Here is a 6,788-nt window from a genome sequence, read left to right on the forward strand (position 1 = left end):
AAAAAAAAAAAAAAAAGTATAAAGTAAAAATTATATTATGCTAAGGTTATTTTATTATTGAAGAAAGAAAACTATTTTTTAATACATTGAGTGTAGCCTAAGTGTACAGCGTGTATGAAGTCTGCAATAGGGTACAGTAATGTCCTAGGCATTCACATTCAATCACGTTCACTCACTGACTCACCCATTGCAACTTCAAGTCCTACAAGTTCCATTCATGGTAAGCTCCCTATACAGGTGTTACATTTTTTATCTTTTATATCATATTTTTACTGTATCTCTTCTATATTTAGAAATGCTTATATACCCAAGTAGTTATGATATGATTATGTTACAGCTTCCTGCAGTGTTGAGTACAGTGACATGCTGTACAGGTTTGTAGCCTAGGATCACTAACCATCTAGGTTTCTGGAAAGGTACATTTCTCAAAACATATCCCCGTTGTTAATTGACACAGAACTACATAAGCTGTCTTCAAGAAAAGCACTTTTAATTCAAAGACACAAGTAGTTACAAAGTAAAAGAATGGGGAAAATACGGCTGGCTCATGCCTGTAATCCCCGCATTTTGGGAGGCCCAGGTGGAGGGATCGCTTGAAGTCGGGAGTTTGAGACCAGCCTGGCCAACATGGTGAAACCCCAACTCTACTAAAAATACCAAAATTAGCTAGTCATGGTGGTGCACACCTGTAATCCCCACTACTCAGGAGGCTGCAGCAAGAGAATCGCTTGAACCTGGGAGGCGGAGGTTGCAGTGAGCCGAGATTGCACCAGTGCACTCCAGTCTGGCGACAGAGAGAGACTGTCAAAAAAAAAAAAAAAAAAGAATAGAGAAAAAATATATAAATCCTACAAAATGTTACCATAAGGAAGTTGAAGTATCTATGTTAATATCAGAAAAAAAAATAGAATTTAAAACAAGAAATATTGCTAGGGATAAATAGCAACAACATTTCATAATGATAAAATTATGTAAGATAAAGATAAAACAATTGTAAAGACATAGGCATTGAATAACACATACATGTAGCAAACACTGACAGAATGGAAAGGAGAAATGGGCAATTTAGTAATTATAATCAGAAATTTCAAGTCCCTTCTCTAAGCAACTAATAGAATGGCTAGACATAAAATGAATAAGGATATATAAATCTTGCACGACTGTCAACCAACTTTACCCAAGTAACATATAGAATGCTCCCACCCAACAGCAGGGTACATAATCCTTTCACGTCCACATGGAACATTTTCCAGGATAGAGTCCCAGCTGGATCACAAAACTAGTCTCAATAAACTTAAAAGGACTGAAGTCATCTGAAGTATGTCCTCCAACCCTGATGGAACTAAATTGAAAATTAACAACAGAAAGAAATTTGGTAAACCCTCAAACATTTGAAAAACATACTTCTGAATAACCATGGAGGCCGGGAGTGGTGGCTCACGCCTGTAATACCAACAATTTGGGAGGCTGAGGCGGGTAGATTACCTGAGGTCAGGAGCTCAAGACCAGCCTGGCTAACATGGCGAAACCCCATATCTACTAAAAATACAAAAATTAGCCGGCATGGTGGCACGCACCTGTAGTCGCAGCTACTTAGGAGGCTGAGGCAGGAGAATTACTTGAACCTGGGAGGCAGAGGTTGCAGTGAGTTGAGATCGAGCCACTGCACTCCAGCCTGGGTGACAGAGTGAGACTCCATCTGTGAAACCCCATATCTACTAAAAACAAAAATTAGCCGGCATGGTGGCACGCGCCTGTAGTCGCAGCTACTCAGGTGGCTGAGGCAGAAGAATCGCTTGAACCTGGGAGGTGGATGTTGCAGTGAGCCGAGATCGTGCCATTGCACTCCTGCCTAGGCAACAAGAGCAAAACGCCATCTCCTGAAAAAATAAAATAATAAATAAATAAATCATTGAATAACCACGGGTCAAAGAAAAAATCATAAGGTTAATTAGAAAATATTTCAAACTGAATGAACTGAAAACCACTGAAATTTATGAGGGTAGCTAATGCAAGGCCTGGAAGAAAGTTTACAGCTTTAAATGCTTAAATTAGAAGGAAGAAAGATCTATAATCCATAATCTAATCTTTCACTTCAAAAAGGTAGAAAAAGAAGGGCAAAATATACCCAAAGTAAATGGAAGGAAACAATAGCGATCAAAATACAAATCAATAAAATAAAAACAGTAAGGAAGAAAGTCAAAAGCTGATTATTTGAAAAGAGAAATACAATTGATAAAATTTTTGCTAGACTGACAAAGAAGAAAAGAAATAAGACATACGTTACCAAAATCAGGAATGAAAAGAGAATGTAACTACCGACCCTACAGAAAGAATTTTAAGGGAATATTATGAACCACTTTATACCAGCAAATTATACAACGTTGATGAAATGTATAAATTCCAAGAAAGGCAAAAATTACCGAAACTGACTCAGTCAGAAATTTAAAATCTGAAGAGACTGATAACAAATAAGAAATTGAATTAGAAACCTAAAATCTTCCCACAAAAAAAAAAAAAAAGTCTAGGCCCAGATGACTTTACTGGTAAATCGTATCCAATTTTTAAGGACGAAATCTTGCCAATCCTATACAAACTCTTCAGAAAATTGGTGTACTTGTTTATGAGGGCTGACATAACAAAGTACCGCACTATGTGGCTTAAACTACGGAAATTTATTGTCTCACAGTTCTAGAGGCTACAAGTCCAAGACCAAGGTGTGGGTAGGCTGGTTCCTTCCAGGGACTGTGAGGGAAGGGTCTGTTCCAGGCCTCTTTCATTGGCTTGCAGAGTCATCTTCTGCCTGTCTTCACATTGTCTTTGTCAATGTGTCTGTGTCTGTGTCTCTGTGTCTGTGTCCAAATTTCCCCTTCTTACAAGCACACCGGTCGTATCGGATTGGGACCTACCCTAAAGACCTCATTTTAACTTGATTACTTCTATAAAAACCTTATCCCCAAATAAGAGCACATTCAGAGGCTCTGGCGCTTAGCATTTTAACATCTACATTTGGGGACGAGGGCACAATTCAACCCATACCAATATGTGAGGAGGAAATATTTCTCAACTCATTTGACGAGACCAATGTCGTTACCCAGATACCAACACAATACAAAGATATCGGAAGTAGGAAAAGCTATCGACTAAAATCTCGCATAAAAATAGATGCAAAACCTCTTAAAAAATAATACTAGCAAACTGAATATATAAACATATATTTTTAAGTACACACCATGACAAAGTGGGAATTACCTCAGGAAAGTAAGGTTAGATTAGCATCTGAAAATATATTAATATTGCATACCATATTAATAGAATAAAGAATAAAAATCACATGATCATCTCAATAGATACAGGAAAATCATTTGACAAAATCCATGATAAAATAAAAAGAACTTTCCACAAAGTAGAAAAAAGCAGAACTTCTTCAACCTTATAAAGAGCTTTTCTCAAGAAACCTACACCTGTGTGATATTTGATGGTGAAAGACCCAAGAGATCAGAAACAAGACAAGCATGTCCATTCTTAACACTTCTATTGAAAATTTTGCTGAAAGTTACAGCCAGGAATAGGCCAGAAAAAAATAATAGAAGGCGTCCAGACTGGGAAAAAAAGAAATAAAACTGTCCTTAATCACAGAAGATGTGTGTAGAAAATCTGGTGGAATCTATTTTTAAAAAACTGCTAGAGCTAATGAGTAAGGTTAGAAAGGTTGCAGGATATAAAACCAATATAAAAAATCAATTGTATTTTTATATGCTAGCAATGAACAATCTAAAATGATATTAAGGAAAAAAATTGCACTCACAATACAATAAAAAAAAATAAAACACTTGGGAAAATATTAACAATAGGAGTGTAAGACTCATACACTGAGAACTTTGAAACAATATTTTGTGAAGGTACAAATAAATGGAGAAATGTGTTATGTTCCTGGGTTGGAAAACTCAGTGTTGTTGAGATGGCAATTCTAACCAAATTTATCTACAAATTCAAATGCAATCCCTACCAAAATTCCAGTTAGGATTTTGTAGAAATTAGCAAGTTGATTTCAAAATATATATTAAGATGCAAAGGATCTAGACTAGCCAATGTAAGTTTCAAAAAAACCCCACAATTCATATTACTTCATTTCAAAATTTACTGTAAAACTAGAGTAATCAATTCAGGGTGGTATTGGCATAAGGACAGACATGTTGGTCAATGGAACAGAATAGAGAGTACAAAAATAAACCTTTACATTTATGGACAATTGATTTTTGACAAGGGTACAAAGGCAATACCTGTAGAAAAGACAGGTTTTTTTTTTCAACAGATAATGTTTATTAATATGGTTTGGCTGTGTCCCCACACAAATTTCATCTTGAATTATAGCTTTCATAATCCCCATGTGTCATGGGAGGGACCCGGTGGGAGGTAATTTAATCATGGGGCGGTGACCCTCATGCTGATCTCATGATAGTGAGTGAATTCTCATGAGATCTGGTGGTTTTATAAGGGCCCTTTCCCCCTTGTGCTCTGTGCTTCTCCTTGCTGCCACCATGTGAAGAAGGACGTGTTTGCTTCCCCTTCTACCATGATTGTAAGTTTCCTGAGGCCTCCCCAGCCATGCTGAACTGTGAGTCAATTAAATCTCTTTCCATTATAAATTACCTAATCTTGGGTATGTCTTTATTAGCAGCGTGAGAATGGACTAATATACTTATAGAATTGAATTGCTATAAAATAAATGACTTTAGGCCTTTATCTCACACCATACAGAAACTTATTATTTTTTGCCTTTTTTATTTGTATTTTTATTTACTATTTTTTATTTCAATAGTTGAAATTTTCAATAGTTGCATGGATGAATTGTATAGTGATGAAGTCTGAGATTTTAGTGCAACTGTCACCTGTTGTACCCAATACATAGCTTTTTATCACTTGCCCTCCCTCCTACCCTCCCGCTTCTGAGTCTTCAGAGTCCATTATATCACTCTGTATGCCTTTGCATACCCATAGCTTAGCTCCCACTTGTAAGTGAGAACATGCAATATTTGGCTTTTTATTCCTGAGTTACTTCATCAAAGTTGCTGCAGAAGACATTATTTGATTCTTGTTTATGGCTGAGTAGTATTCATGGTGTATATATACCTTATTTTCCTTATCCACTTATTGGTCGATGAGCACTTAGGTTAGTTCCTTATCTTTGCAGTTGTGAATTGTGCTGCAATGAATATATGCATGCAGGTGTCTTTTTTATAATGACTCCTTTGGGTAGATACTCAGAAGTGGGATCGTTGGATCGAAAGGTAGCTCTACTTTTAGTTTTTTAAGAAATCTCCATACTGTTTTCCATAGAGGTTGTACTAATTTACATTCCCACCAGCAGAGATACACAAAAATTAATTTAAATGGACCATAAGCTTCAATGTAAGAACTAAAACTATAAAACTTCCTTAAAAGATAGAAGAAAAATCTTTGTGACCTTGAATTAGGCAAAAAAAGATTTTTAGATTTGACATCAAAAATATGATTCATAAAAAATATATTGATATATTATACTTCAACAAAATTTAAAACTTTAGTTCTTCAAAAGATAGCATTAAGAAAGTAAGCAGATAAACCATACACTGGGAGAAAATATTTGCAAATTATTTATTTGATCAAAGATTTATATACAGATAATGCAAAGAATTTGTACAGCTCAATAGTTTGAAGCTAATTAAAAATGTGTAAAGGATTTTAGTAGACATATCACCTAAGAAGATATATGAATGGCTAACAAACACATGAAAAATGTTCAAAATAATTAATCATTAGGGAAATGCAACCAAAACCACAATAACATACACTCAGCTCATACCCACTAAAATGCCTATAATTAAGAGATTGACAGTACCAAGTATTGACAAGTATGTGTTGGTAAGATTTTAAAATGGCATAGTCACTTTGGAAAATAGTTTGGAAGTGTGTTAAAAAGTTAAACCTGTACCTATACTTAAGAAATCATCCATCAATTTCACTCCTAAGTATCTATGAAGAGAATTGAAGGTGTATGTCTACCTAAAAACGTACATGGGAGTGTTTGAAGCCACATTATTCATAATAAGTAAAAACTGAAAGTAATTCAAATATTCATTAACTGGTGCATAGATAAAGTAAATGTAGTAGATCTGTACAATGGAATGCTACTCAGCAATACAAAAGAAAGAAACTACTGATATTTCCACATGAATAAACCTCAAATGCATTGTGCTACATGAAAAAAAAAACAGACACAGAAGGCTACATATTGTACAGTTCCAATTGTATAAAATTTCTAGAAAAAGCAAATCTATAGAAATAAAAAGCAGATCAGTGGTTGCCTGAGACTGAAGGTGAGCATGAGAAAGAACTGCAAATGGATACAAGGACATTTTATGAGTTGAAGAAAATGTCATAAAACTAGATGGTGTTGATGGTTGCATCACTCTCTACATTTACAAAAGTAATTAAACTGTGCATTTATCTTGGGTGAATTGTGTGCATGTAAATTGTATCTCCATAAAGCTACTAAAATAAATTAAAAATGAAAAAGTACTAGAAGAGAAATAGGAAAATTAATATATGTTTATTAAATACTGTAGAAACAAATGATGTGGGAATGAACCCAAAAAGATAAAAATAACATTTCAAAGAAATAACTGACAATTACTAAAGCTTGGAAGAGCAGTGGAAAAGACAAGAAGGAATAAAAAAGCATGAGTTTTCACATCAGAAGTCAGTAGACTGAGCTGCTCTAAGGAGGGTATAAAATATTACTAACA

The sequence above is a fragment of the Mandrillus leucophaeus genome, unplaced genomic scaffold, assembly GCF_000951045.1.
Source record: "Mandrillus leucophaeus isolate KB7577 unplaced genomic scaffold, Mleu.le_1.0 Scaffold94, whole genome shotgun sequence".
In the NCBI taxonomy this organism is placed as follows: domain Eukaryota; kingdom Metazoa; phylum Chordata; class Mammalia; order Primates; family Cercopithecidae; genus Mandrillus; species Mandrillus leucophaeus.